General features: G+C 33.8%; 1 long non-coding RNA gene across 1 annotated transcript; it reads right to left on the bottom strand.

The window, feature by feature from the left end:
- Nucleotides 1–12414: 12414 nt before the first annotated feature.
- On the bottom strand, nucleotides 12415–14977 carry LOC147487353 (uncharacterized). Its single transcript, XR_015200745.1, has 3 exons — nucleotides 14839–14977; nucleotides 14690–14724; nucleotides 12415–12722 (listed from the first exon to the last, which is right to left on the bottom strand). It is a non-coding gene; the product is annotated as an uncharacterized LOC147487353 (long non-coding RNA).
- Nucleotides 14978–15395: the final 418 nt, after the last annotated feature.

The raw sequence follows: 15395 nt of genomic DNA on the forward strand, positions 1-15395 counted from the left end.
TGTTTGCAGGGTGTCATCCCCACAGTGGATCATTTGGCATCCCTTCATTTTCAAGTTTACTAGTTTTTGAGCCCGTTCAACAAACGGGGACCGATTTTATATAATTGATTTGATTTTTTTTTTAATATTTTATAAATTTAATTTTTGAATTATTATGTATCAAAAAGTTTTAACTATAGAATATTGTAATGATTCAAATTTTGATGAAAACACATATTTATAGAAATATTCAATGTGTCCAATATTAACGGGGACCATTTTCATATTATTATTTTTTAATTTATTTTTTTGAATTATTATGTGTCAAAAAATTTAACTCCAAAATATTTGAATGATTGAAGTTTTGATCAAAACGAATTTTTTTTTTGAAATATTCAATGTGTCCCATATTTTACCATATTTGTTTTAATATTTAAAAATTGCTGTAGAAGAAACCGTCATTGATAGCGAATGGTTTGAATTCCCAAATTTTAGTTTAGAAATTTCAAGCATCTATTCTACGAACCACATACTAAGCTCATACATAAACTCTCTACGAACGGGTGTCGTTATATTAAATTGTTATGAAAAAATTCATAATTATGCATAGTTTATGAGATATTCAAGTAATTTTTACTTACGGAAAGTGAAGATCATATTGAAAAGATGTATGATAACACACCATTTTAAATACGAAATTATACTTGTCAAACTAATATTTTCTGGTGGTTTGAGAGATTTTAAGGTTGTAATTTTAAGGGATTTTAAGGAGATGAGAGAGAGTACCAATTAACTTTTGAATCAAGTGGAAATCCATGATCAATATTACAAACGGTAAGCTCTATAAGATATATGTAGGGGTTGGGAGGAGAGATTATTGATGTTTTGTTATGTGTAAGTAAGGGTAGCCCATTCTATGTTTTAGTTAAATAGCCAAGGTTAAAATGTTTGATATGGCACTGAGTCATGAATGAAATAATACAGACCACACGAGATACTGAAAAGTTTCCTTCATTGGATATATGACAAAGGCTTTATTGAATGCACTATTTCCACTACTAACATATTTAGTGATTTCATAGAAATGGTTCAAAATTTTAGTAGTCAAAAGAGCTTTGTAACATCTTATCTGGGCTACATTGCTTTAGTTGCCCTCACTTTGTTCGAAGGATACTATCATGACTGACTACTACAATACTACCTTACAATCTTGAAACTGTACCCTTTGGATTTACACATTGGTTCCCTTGGAAAATTGTCATTGAACATATTATTGGAAACGTAAAAATGAACTGCCATTGAACATATCATCAGAAACACAAAAATTCCTCATATTCAACTACATATTTCAATTCTCTTTTACATACAGAGCAACACATGTACATAACTAAGAAATTATCTCAACATTAGTCGTAAACTCTCTAACACACTCCGACCAAAAACTCATTCAAGTGTATATTTTTTTAAAAATATTAAACACCACCTGCATAGTCTAATCATCCTCTATGGTATACCACACAATTGTTTTATGCATTAATCCTTCATAGTTTGGCACTTTCATTAGAACCATAAATAGTTGTAATCCATTGTACCCCTTGAATGTAGCCATGTGATCTGTCGCTATCTTTGCATCCCTAGAGTCTGTTCTGTCAGTTTTAAAATTCATATTGCACAACTACCAAAATTAGTATTCTTAATTAACCATGCTTCATTTAAGCAATTAGCTAAACATAATGGGAAATCTGAGTATCAAAAGAACATAAAGATAGACAACAAACTTACTAATGCTTCCTTACCATTCAAGGCAAAACCCAAAGTGGACCCCTACCAAAAACTAATACATGATATGCAATCAAAGGGGAGGCGAGAGTGTGTGAGGGCGTAGTAGTACATTGTTTTTCAAAAGCTTTTGTAGGGGTGAAACCTCGTAGTTTCAGAAAATCTTATACTGATAGTCATATAACATATAAGTATATAACATTGTAATTTTTCCAAACGCCATGTCTTTATCCTTGTATGCAATGATATTGATAAAGATATGTTTAATATGAGTAGATTGGCATAAGTGCATAATGAATAAATTGTTATGTAATTTTGAGCAGAGCATGTAGCCATCTTAATGTGGTGCAATATTTAATCTTAATGTGGTGAAATATTTAATCCTAGCCACTAACGTAGTATGTTTTGTCTTGAGCATGCATGAGTATGTAGTTTTAGTCTTCTAGACTTAAGTAGCACATTTTAGGGGTGTAATAATGCCCTCTGACCTAATTATATCACATCAGGACTACGTCATCAAATTTTCAGAATATTAGACTTTAATAAAGGATGTTGGTTGCTATTCTTAAAACAACCGCATATAGAAAAAAAGAAAGCAAGTATTGTACACTAAGACAAACCTTTCCATACCAGACATATATAATATGGTAACACAACCACAATCTCCTAAAAGTGGAACTGCAATATATGAGTATGTTTATACTATGACATGTTTAGGTGGCTTTCATGAGGTTTGGTTTGATAGGATCTTATCAATCTAATTAATATCAGATTGTACTAATCAAATGCTAGAATAAAGATCATTGTGGCGATCTTTAATTTTCTTTAGTGGATAATTGTGTTATTATATGGATATGTACCACATCAATCTAATTAATACCAAATTGTACTAATTAAATGCTAGAATAAAGATCATTGTGGCGATCTTTAATTTCCTTTAGTGGATAATTGTGCTATTATATGGATATGCACCATATCATATCCCCCTGAATTTGTGACACTAATATATTCCTGCTAAACAAAATGCCTAAAAGGGGAAACAACAACTATCTACTGAAAATATGCCTAAAAGAAGAATAACCATAATTTTACACTGTCAACTTAGCATAGAGGATACCAAGTAATATTATAACAAAGTAGATGTAATTGATCGAAAGGGATTACAAAACCTGTAAAGATTACGCTCATTGTGCATTTGTGCCAAGGTTAGCCTGGAGATTTCTCAACTGGTGTGACATGTATCGAGTTGAACAACAACCCTTTAAATATCGATCTGCAACCAAACTCACATTTATAAGGCTAGCAACCTTTTATGAATGTTCACCCTACATTCTCACAAATGAAACTTTAAAAAGACTACGAAGAGGCAAACATTAATCAAGCAATTTCAGTCATGAACTGAACAACCCTTAGAACAAAACAAAAAAAAAAAAAAACATTCACAGTTTTTTCTTACCGAGTTCGAAAAGCGGTTGAGGTTCAGTCCTACATGTTCTAAATAGCAGTAGCAACATTGTACATCAAGATAAAAAACTACTTTGGTGTCATAATATATAATCCAGCCAAAAAATGAGTTCTTGAGTAGCATTGCTAATTCTTTCAAATCTAAATATTTTAAAGGAAACATGCATTAGATTATGAAGATTTGTACTCTCATTTCATGCATCTCAAAGAAAGATTGTAATTCTAAAATATTTTCTCCCTCTTGGGTGTTAACATCACCATATTTCTACTTAGTTAGGTCTCTCGGACATTAATCTTTGATAGAGATTTTATAAAAATCAACTTTTATAATAACATTTAATACCTCAAGCATACACATACTCGACAAAGCTATTTACACATGTATGTCAACTAAAAAAATCCATTAATATATTCACCACACCATATAGTACACAACTTAGTATAAAAGAAGCAGTAATCTTATCTTGCACATAACATTTGATAGATGAAAAAAAAATAAAAGTCGAGTAGAACCAACAAAGGACCTTCCTAATCCTAGAAATACCCCAAGCTTTGTAGCTTAATAGGTATATGATTTTCTTGAACAACATACACACATTCCACAAAGTAAAGAAACAATATAGGGATGTGTGGTTCCCCTTGATTGAATGGTGTTGCTAATAACTTAATAAGCTCTCATTGTCTATTAGGTGGTGGTATATTTCTTATGATTGGTGAGATATACATGAATATCAACCAAACATATGCTTTCTTTAGAGTCGACATTTGCATAACAACTTATCATAAGTTTAAGTGGTATTCCTACAGATACTACCATCTTGTCACCTTCCACTTTTAGCTCATGTAGGTGAAATCCAAGGCTTCAACTTTTACACTTAAAATCTAATAGTAGCCTAAATATTTATCATATTTTTAACAAAATTCCGTGCACACATTCAACGATGAATTCCATTCATAAACCAATATCATTAGTTCATTACCTTCGTAAATTAAAAACAAACCCAATACTTAACTTTGAGGTGGATAAATGTACCACTCTTCAATATAATTTTGTCTTAACGGCATAAATCGAAAAATTATATTTGAAGTAAAATCTCAAGATTACCTCAGCTTGCTTTAGCCTTTTCATCTTGAATCAATGCACGCCACCACAAACGGTCTATAACCTAAACAATTTAAGCATAGATCTCTTTAATTATGACAGGATAAGCAAGGAAAAAGTTCTATGTGAAAAACCACCAGGTATGGAATATAGTTAGTGACTTAGACACTTAGTGTACATTTTTAATTGCTTATCCTATGTGAAAAACCACCAGGAAAAAATCTTACTTCCAAACTATATTGAAACTCATACAATAAATTAATTGATCAAAGTTCCCAATGCCAATAATTTGTTATGGCTATTAAACAAAGTTACAAACATAAAGCGCTGAGTAAAATTCATTAAAAAGTAAAAATTTGCGTTGTTGGTCATCAGTGTGGAGAAGATTGGCATGAAGGAGCTCCACTGACATTTTCTTATAACACTTGCTACTTTTAACCTCAATAACTACAACATTTGGACCCACTAAAGAAAACAATTAATTATACCTCTTTGCTTCTACTTATACTTGTAAATGACATATTAAAATAAGATTTTCATATATGAGAAGTCACAATTGGTTTTAATGTAAGGCTTCAATCTTTCATCAATCAATTTCCAACCCTTAAATTTCTGATAGATATATCTCACACACAATGAAACAATATATTAGTGCAAGCATAGCCTTGTCATACGGCATAAAGCCCATTAGGTGCAACCATAAAAGGAAAAAAGATGCATAAATCCATAAATCCGTCATAGAAAGAAGATTTGTGTGCATCTAGGTAATCAAGATGCTAATAAAAAAAAATCAATTACGGTTTTAGTTTGAATGGTTAGAAAAAGGCACTCAAGTAGGACATAGAGGCAATATTTTATATTGTCTTTTTTTTTTATTAGTACAAACTCATGAAAATTGCGCCATTTGTGGGGATTGAACCCACGACCACGTGATTAAAACCACATGCTCTACCATTGAGCTAAGAAGGCAAAAAACATACTTTAGAGACAAACATGCTTATGATCCTTCATAATGGATACGTGATAATGTGAAGTTAATTTGGTATTTTCACTTTCGATTGTATATTTCTCATTGAACGATTGGGTTATGAATGCTCAAGTTAGATGGTAAAATTCTAATAAAAGATAAATAATGGTTATTAATGCTTAAAGATAAGCACTCGGTCTAACTATTTACTAACTTTCGAGAAACCATTCTTTCAAGCCAATATGTCCCAAAAAAATTATTAAACGAATAAGTATTTGATTTATTTCTAATCAATGTGTACTACATTGGTATTAATCCAACAAACAGTTAAATCCATATAGGTGTATTTCATATAAGTTACATTTTTATGACCCGACTTACTAAAAAGAATTAACAATGAAAAATGAAAAAGACAGAAAAACAAAAACAAAAATAGACAATGTAGCAAAAGAAATGAATGTGTTTAATGAGCGGATAAGGTACCTCTACTATTAGCAAGATTAGAATAGTAATGTAGTTGTGCCCCCTCAAGAATCCTTGAGAACTTTCTTGAAACTCATTCAGTGAGCACATTCCATGGACAATTCAAAGATGCATGGATGACTAGTTCTAGTCAACATTGTTCCTCTTAGAAGCACATAACCTAAAACATGACCAACAAATTGTTTGGTAAGACTGCAAAATAGAGAGAATTGAATAACTTGTAATCCTATCTATTAAAACACCATTTCAAATAGGAAGACCTGCAAAGATATTTATAGAGAAAAACGATTATTATTGAAACATATAACATCAAACTCATTGCAGTAATTATCAATTATTCATAATATATGTAAACTGACCCATGCGTACTAAATCAAAATTTCTCATAAACAATTTCCAAAATAGTACATACTGACTATTAACATGAGAAGACAAACTTTAATTAATTGTCGAAGGACAATGAGAGCGAACCTGAATTTTGAGATCAAAGTGAAATTGATTTTTAGAGAACATTGCTATGTGATCTTGGAGAGTGATTGAGGTTTTAATGGTGACAATGAAGGGGTTTAAAAATATGAGTTTCTTCTTTGCTAAGACATATAGGAAACCATTTGATTTCGTCAACGGTTTTCTCGTAATTCCAATAATGTGCAAAACACAACACACATAAATATTGTGGAAACATGTTTAATGTGACGTGTGATGTAACGCTCAGGAAAGTTAAACTGAAGCTAGAAATAATCATTAGCATAAAGAACCCTATCTATGGTAATGTATGGAATACTATACAAACTTTCTCCATAAGGGATCAGCTATCTGTACTCGAATAATGTTATGTGACCCTACAAAAGAATTCTAAAGACGCGCCAAACAGTTGTTCAATTATTGTTTCAAACAATAAAATTTATGAGAAATTAAAAAAGAAAAACATAATAGGCATGAAAATATAATAAGAATACATGGTTGTGACTTGTAAGCAGTTTTGCCGAAGTACAAAAAAGCTTCGCATGGTCATGGTAGCTAGCAAATGGAATGGGTTGTTGTATATAGAAGTGTTGTTACAGTTTATAGACAATAGAGCAAAATCTTAAGAACACAATACCTAGCAGCGAAAGTGAACTAATGAAATACACAAACACAGTTATGCGCAAAACACACTACACAAAATATTTTTACATGTTTAATGTGAACATGTGCGGTAACGTTCAGAGAAATAGAAAAATTACTTAAGGATAGCTCAACAACAAACAACCCCTTTCTTTGTTGGGAAAAAAAAAACCCTTTTATTTTACCGGTGTTTACGTAAAAAACACAGACATTTTAGATATTGATATTAGATATTATTGTTTGAAAAACTATAATATATATATATATATATATATATATATATATATATATATATATTATATAAATATATATATATATATATATATATATATATGGTTAGCAAAGAGGCTACGTATTCATCAAGGGAGATTATACACTGAATGCATGGGATTTAATTTAGCAGCAACATAAATGTCAGCAATATTTCAAACTTGTGCACTTGGATAATCACAAAAGATCAAGCTTAAGCGAGCATATAATAAGATCTCAAAAAAAAAAAAAAAAAAAAAAAAAAAAAGACCCCATTGAAGTAAAACTATAGAAAATTTGAAAAAAATCGTACCTTTAGATTTGATGATTGGAAGCCGAAAATAAAGAAAAACTATTCTCACATGGCTACTAAAAGCATGCAACGTCACTCTGATTTAAGAGGAATTCCCAACACCTCCCTGCCACATGAGAAGATTTATACAATTATGAGACACAAAATCTACATGAAGGCAGCTACTGATTGAAAAATACCAACACTTATAAGGATGAAATATTACCCGAGTGCAAATCTTGGCAAAAGTTAGGTTTGTAGCCCCTAATTGATCTGTCATGTAGAAAGCCCAGTCAGTATAATTCCATTGTGACCAATTTCAGGAAAACAAAATCCACATGGTAATCACAGAGACACAATCAAATATCCCTAGCAAGTAGCAACATATAACTTTGTTTAATATCAAATTTCCAAAATCTATGTTCTTTTACAAAAAGTCGAGCGTGTTCTTGCCACAGTTCCATAAAATTTAGGATTGGTCATATATAAATTAGTCACAATTTAAACAAATGTTGCATGAAAAAAACAAAGATAGTAGTAACCACTTTATTTGTATTTCTAATTTAGCTATTACAGCATAAGATTGAATATCACAATATTCTCAATATTGAGTTTAGTTGATTCATGCATGAAAGGTAGTATAGAATTGTTTAGCAGATAGACATGCACATCTAATAGAAAAAAGTGGTCTACTCCCTATTTCTCCTAACCATGCCTAATCAATTGATTCTTCATCAAAATTGCAATGGAAAGTTGAACTTCTTCAGTCACAAAGATATATGATCTGACTTCTCTCCACCTAATTCTACTTGTTCTCTCATAAATATAAGTTGGAGATGGTTCAATCAACAATGCAATAACATTTCCGGTCCGCTAATATTATTGTTTTTGAAAGGCGAAGCTTCCCCTTTTTTTCTTCTCTTCTCTCCTCCCCTCCCCTCCCCTCCTCAATTGTCTTATTATTTGCGTTATTCTTTTCTTTTCTCTGTATATATTAGTATTACTATCATTTTTATTTTTATTTGTGAGGGAGGGAATTACCATTTCTATGTAATACTACTCAAACCTAGAGCAATTGTATCCTTAAAGCATAGACTTGTCACCATAGAGAATAATACGACAATAATACTAACGATAGTAATAAGATTTAATATTTAAAGTCTCTTTTTGGTTAATTATGAAACATCTCAATTATGTAAGAAGCAATAGAAATTCGAATTAGCAGCATACCTGAGCTCCAAAAAACGCAAGCTCAAATGCCTCATCAAATGTCAAATGTGGTACAGGCAATGCATTTTCACATATATTATAATATCAAGTTAAAACCCATCCACATCCTTCCAAACCTGCCAGGAATTGAAAAGTAGCTCATCAAACATAATTTGTGGTCTATTAATCAATTAATAGGAAACTCAAAAGATAATAGACCCTCATCTAGGACTAACATACTATATTATTTTTGGAGATTGGTTCAAAGCAAAATGAAGTCAGATCAGTTCAATCTAAATTGTGGCATGCACCAATACTTTTGAAGTGAAAAGGTATGAGCCGAGGTGTTTAACTTGCCTCGAAGGTATTAGGGCTTGTCAAAAACTAATATAATTAAAATCAAATGATATTTGAACCACATCTGTAGTTACTGCACAACTGAATTTCAAATTTTCAGTTAACAAATACATGTTGAGGTAGAACAATGTAATACCAATTATAGAATTAATCAAGTACTTTTTCTTTTTCTTCATTTTTTTTCTTCTCGACAGTGGGTTTTGAACCCAAGTAAGCGGTAAAAACTAAAAACTACCACAAACTTTACCAACAAACTCTTGGGAAGATTAGATATGTCAAAGAACTAAGAACACGAGTGGAAGACTTTTCGAGATTGTTTGAGGTGTAGATGATCAAGGATTTAGATATGTTCAAAACGCGTGAACATACATTTCCAAAGAAAGCCAAAAAGACATTACCAAAAAAATTCTGGATGTATTTAAACTTACTTGAATCTCTCGCACTCGCATCAAGGCTTTACCAATTGTTTTGGCGGTTAAATCACTACCACCTCTACCCAAGGTAGTAACTGCTCAAGGTTTCCAACCCTACAATTGAGACAACATAACATACAACACGATAGTAAAAAAATGACAAAAATCTCCATTGATGAAACAACCATCTCAAAGAAAAGATTTTGATAATTGGCAAAAGAAAATAAAATTTCATTTATTAGGAAGACCTTTCCAAGGAAGCCAGTAACAACAAGAATGGCGGGATCAGTAATCCAATCACCATGCAACCTCTTTACAACAGCAGATAAGTTGCTTCTAAGATGTCGCATTTTGTAAAGTCATCCGTGGTTATAAAACCAATTTCAAACGTATCATACGCACATGGGAGTGAAAAGAATTAGCAAAACAGAAAAGGAATCGAATGCAATACAAACGAAAGAGTAGGCAGGATTTTCATAAAGTCAGAATCAACATTCAAAGCAAACAACAAAAGAGAAAAGGATACATTAGGTAATACAAACGAAGAGTAGGCAGGATGAAGAAAGCAAGTCGATGCTCAACAAAGCCTTTTCTCGATGTTAAAACAAACCTCCTTTTTTTTTTTTTTTTCTTGATTGGTAAAATCGATGTTGTTATCGACCGTGTTTGTTTCAAGTTGCTCATGTTTTGTACAAAGAACCCATGGTTGAAACATCATCATGAGAAGAGACCAATCATGAGAAGAGACCAATGGAGAAAGAGGTTGGAAGTTTGTGTTGCCAATAAACCCGTAAGAGCCCCCATTTCAAGTTGCAGAGGGGTGTATTTGAGGGCCTTTGTCCAATTCTCTTGTTTATTGAAACTATGTGTGATGGTATAGTTCTCCATTTTGTCGCTCTCAATCCTAAAATACAAAATGAGCAAGGTTAAATACATACAATATACTTTCTAATGAATATTGATGAGCACACTTTTCAAGTTCTCTCTCAAATTTTGCAATTCAAGGCATTTTATGAATATGTGGCATATGAAGCGGACTACATTTATATTAGCAAATGCATAGACTAATAACATCGGTAGTCTTTCCTACCAATGCATCCTTCGGAGAGCAACTGAGTAGCTCTCTGGTGGTTTTGATTGCCATCAGAAAGTACTCAAACTGATGATCTTGAGGACGTTACAGATATAGAGGAGGCCACCTCCTTAAACTTTCCTTTTAAAAAAGTGGACACAAATTAGCCTAAATTCTTAATAATTACACCCACCTAATACTAATGTGCCTACATCTGATACTAATGGTCGAAGATCAGTAGATTAATGTCAGAGCTGATGCATCATTTTTCGGTAAATATATTTGGTATATTCAAGAACCATTGGGAGTGGTGTCTGCTCGCCTCTGGGGCCAGAACTGAGCCACCCCTGCATATTTAGTTGCATATGCACAATGAGAAATTCATTTGCAGATAGATGAATACGCGGGTCTATGGGGGGCCATTGGAGGGAAATTTTAAGAGTTTTACATGGATAAGAAACCATTTGAGTTGGTCTTAATGTTGGCAAAAGTAGTGAAAGAACATAGCAGACAACGGATGGTGATCTCTTCTGGCAAACTTTGATGTACTGGAATGCATGCAGTTGATCCCACCAAAAGAATTTTAGGATTTCCGCCTTTCATAATAATTGAAGTATGGAAGCATGGGACGGCAGGCTGAGAATGCATTCGATCGGACAAAGATGCGAAGGAGGTGGGAACCGGCGCGTCTCTTTACCGTGGTTTACCGACCTTCCTTCCTACCCAAAGCGGCCGTGAATACGCCATACTATAGATCTCCCACTGCTGATGGTTCAATTAAATATAACATGAAATCCAGGTTCCAAGGCTAGGGAGAGATGGAGCCACCGGACCTCGCCCGGGACCATCGATGCATTTCTCCAAGAGAGGGGAGGATGCACTTGCGGGAGCCTTGATTGAAATGACTTTAGTCCCGAGTCCGAAGGAGAGAGGACCGGACTTTGATCTTAAGAACATATGCATGAACCTTTTGCCTCGATATAATGAAGCACAAGTAGTGAAAGAACATAGCGGAATAACGGATGGTGATTTCTTCTGGCAAACTTTGATCTCTTCATCCTTGTATAGTATTTTAAGAATTTGGTTTAGTAGTTTTAGGACTTTTATTTTATTAGGATTCGTTTTAAAAGAGATTAGGAGAACCAAATAAATAAAGAATAAAAGAAGGAGAAAGTAGCAAATCTAGGGAGGTCAAACTAATTTATAAAGTTGCCTTTTTTTTAGGAGTGTATGAGAATGCACGGTTTGAAAAATAGAGTGATATGGTGAGGAGAGAGGTAAGGTGCGAGCTTTTATATATATATATATAGATGCGCAGTGTACTCTATGTGAGACTACTTCAGAGACTCCATTTCATGTTTTTTTCGAATGCAGCTTTGCAAAGGTTGTATGGTGTGGTACAAATTGCATGACAATGATCGACGATGTCCTCTACTCTTCTGTTCAGGATTTTAAACAAAGAATTTTCCAGATGTTTAATACAGTAAGGAAGCAGCCTGAAGGGGATATTCAAGTTTGCTTGCTATGATTGGGTTTGTGGTTCATTTGGCTTGCAAGAAATGATTCACGTTTCAACCGCAACAGTCCAGATCCTATTTTTTACATCAGAAAGATTTATGGACAGCTGCATATTCTTAAAGACATCCTGGATGAAAAAGAACACAAGGAGCTCATCACTATATATATTAAGTGGCATCCACGTATTGAAGGATGGGCAAAACTCAACACGACGGAGTTTGCCTTGCGAATCCGTGGATTCGGAGGTGCCGGTTGTGTTTTTACTTAATGGCTAATGGTCAGTTTATCATGGGTGCCGCGATCCCAATACTTCACACCTCCAACAATTTGGCTAAGTTTTTGGCTATGTTATATGGTATCCATTTGGTGTGAGACTCCGCATCCGCAAGATTGAACTGAAACCGATTCTCACCATCGTACAAATACATAACTGCTACAACGGTCGATACAAATTGGCTGTTGGCGAAAATAAACAGGGAAATCGTGTCGTTGTTACAAAATTTTGAGGAATTCATAATTCTTTGGTGCTACAGGGAGGGAAATTCAAGTGCTGACTGTTTTGCTTCTCATGCTGCTAGTTTGGCATCGTCAGATACGTGAAGGGCACACCCAGTTGCAGAAAACACTTCTTGGTCTTTAGATGACTTAAGTTTTTTACCTCCTTTCTCTTCAGTTTGGTTACATCGCTCACCTGTTGTCGCTGCTTCAGTCCTAGCTTTTGATGCTTGGGGCTTTTGTAAATATAGAATTATAAATAAATAAGATTTTAGCTTTCGAACAAAAAAAAAAAACTCCAACAATATAACAACGATATCCAAAGCATATAAGAGAAAGATATATTTATGTCAACTTTAAATAAATATCATTATACAAAACAGTTATATATCAAGATTGATTTTGAGAAGCTGAAATCACGAGAGATGAAGAAACTCATAATCATATGTACAAGTCCCAAATAAAAAACAGGTGTTTAAGAATAAAGGATCAAATACTCACAATTGATATGTATATTGACAATAAATTAGAATTCTCAACCCAGCTCCATAAGAAATCCAAGACTCCAGTCTGATGGTATTCATGGTTCGTCAATAGCTAACCAAGCAATATCAGACCAAAACGATTAAGTTTTCTGACTCTTCTAGTTTTCCACTTCCTAATAAGTCAAGTTCTCTGCCATACTGCCCATACATATTATCCTCCCGTTCTTATAATGAAAACTTTTCGCAAGGGAAATCTTAAACTTGGGCATCCAACTCGAAACCAATAGACAATGAGTGGAGTGGTGCCAGGAACATATAGTAAACATCTGTTTCTTCTTCTTCTTCTTCTTCTTTTTTTTCCCTTTTTATCAGGTGTTCCAATCAACAGAAGTGTCTGACTACAGAATACCCACAAATCAATTAAATGCAGGAGTGGATAGCACATATGTACTCATATATCTGTTTCATGTGTACACACTTAAGCAACTGTCAAGTCACGTTGGTACCCTCAGTTAGGGATATACTGTTCAAAGACCTATTGATTAGTACTGTATGTACGGCTAGTTGTTCATTGGTTGTAATTGTCTAAGTCAAGCGAGAGTTCATGACTTTTGATCGTCTAAACACTTGTTCTTCAACCGCACTACAAAATAGCTGTCTGGAACAGCATAAAGGCCTTACTCCATACTGAAGAAAGCCAAAGCAGACGTACCATCTGACTTCTCATTCACTTGAAACAAAGTTTTATCCAATGATGCTCAGCTAGCTAGTAGCTCATCAGAGAATCTCAGTGCTAGAGGTGATGCAAACCAGATTCTAGCAGCTCATTGACATTTAAAAAAAGTATGTAAAGCATCATGCATTACTTTTTTCAATTGATAATCACTGTTTTATTAAGTAAAAGTGTTTACAGGAGGCAGCAGAGTGTTGACACACATCTGCGGAGCAATACATCCATTTGTTGCTAGAGTTTAGAGCCATTTCTATTATTACCGCTATCAACTTTGCTAATGTTAACAAATAAATGAATAATCGAAGTACACATTCAAGCTATGCATACCATAGACACCTGAGCAGAAATATCTATTTACTAGTGATGTGATAATTGGAGGGAGAGGATTCTCGAAAATAAATCCAGAATATTTCTCAACAATCAACTATTAGAAAGACTAATCTAATTAGAAACAAGGACTATGCGCAAGCTCGATTCTTTTCCAGTAGAGTTAAAGTGAGACTATTACCAGACACAGTTGGTTTGACTGTTCCTATGTCAATGGACTAGCCCAATAGGGAGGTGATTTAACTCTTCTAAATCAGTCTTAATGCAGGAATGCAAGGCACTTGATAAGGACCTAAAATGGTGCTTAAAGCTGAAAATGTTGTCTGTGGAAGTCCACTCAGATTCTCTAAGAGTCTTGGAAATCAAAAGACGGGAGAAACCTCCCTGGTACTGTGAGAACCATGTATCCTCAATTAGGACCAGTGCTCATTGTCCCACTAGAGTTTAATCATCAAAAAAGAATGTGATATGCAACTTTCATGTGGAGTGTAATTTCTTTAATCCCCTCGAGAACTTAGATCGTCTAAATATGTTCAGGAGGATAAGGAAGGCATCTTTATTAAAATATACAAACAAACTCAATCCAAAACCACGTTTAGACTACTAAAACATCATGAAAGCCAACGATATAAATAAATCATGGAGCGGGATTCAGTACCTCTAAAGATTGGCCTCCACCCCATATACTTGTGCCTGTAAAACAAAGTTTAAATTATAGGATGCGCTTTTAAAAATTCAACAAATTAAAGGCATCACAAAAAATACATGAATAAGAACACCAAATGTTCAGGGACGAAAAATTCTTACAATCTGCCTATAAATGTTACGAAATTGGGTTGGATCATCCTCGTTGTCGTGCATTGTTACGACAATGCTGAAAGAGAAAGCAAGCGTCACCACAGTTCTTTTTCGGCCACACCATAGTTCACTAAAATCTCAACGTTCTGCCCATTATTAATCAGGGACATTTTCTGGTGGCTCTGGGGATATCTATGCAACACCCATCAAGTTCCTGGTGTTTCGCCCCTACCAATGATTGTAAACACACGCACCCCTTGAGGCGACCAGTATTCTGCGGTCACCCCATACACATGTAACTGTAGCATGAGGTCGTGGAGGTTCTCCATCGCAGAATTTGTAGTATGGTTTGAGTTAGAGTAAAACAACAACACAGAGAAATGAAAGAATACTAGAAAAATAATAGCATGATGATCATATCACAATACATATATTTGAATGAGATACTACAATGGAATCTTACAAAATCAGAATAAGAAAAGAACAAATGCGTGGTGTCCGCATGAAAATGTTTAAAGTGCAGTAGAGTAGACAATTCAGACATGAAAGAAAGAAAAAGAAAACAA

This window comes from Coptis chinensis, chromosome 7, assembly GCF_015680905.1.
Source record: "Coptis chinensis isolate HL-2020 chromosome 7, ASM1568090v1, whole genome shotgun sequence".
NCBI classification, from domain to species: domain Eukaryota; kingdom Viridiplantae; phylum Streptophyta; class Magnoliopsida; order Ranunculales; family Ranunculaceae; genus Coptis; species Coptis chinensis.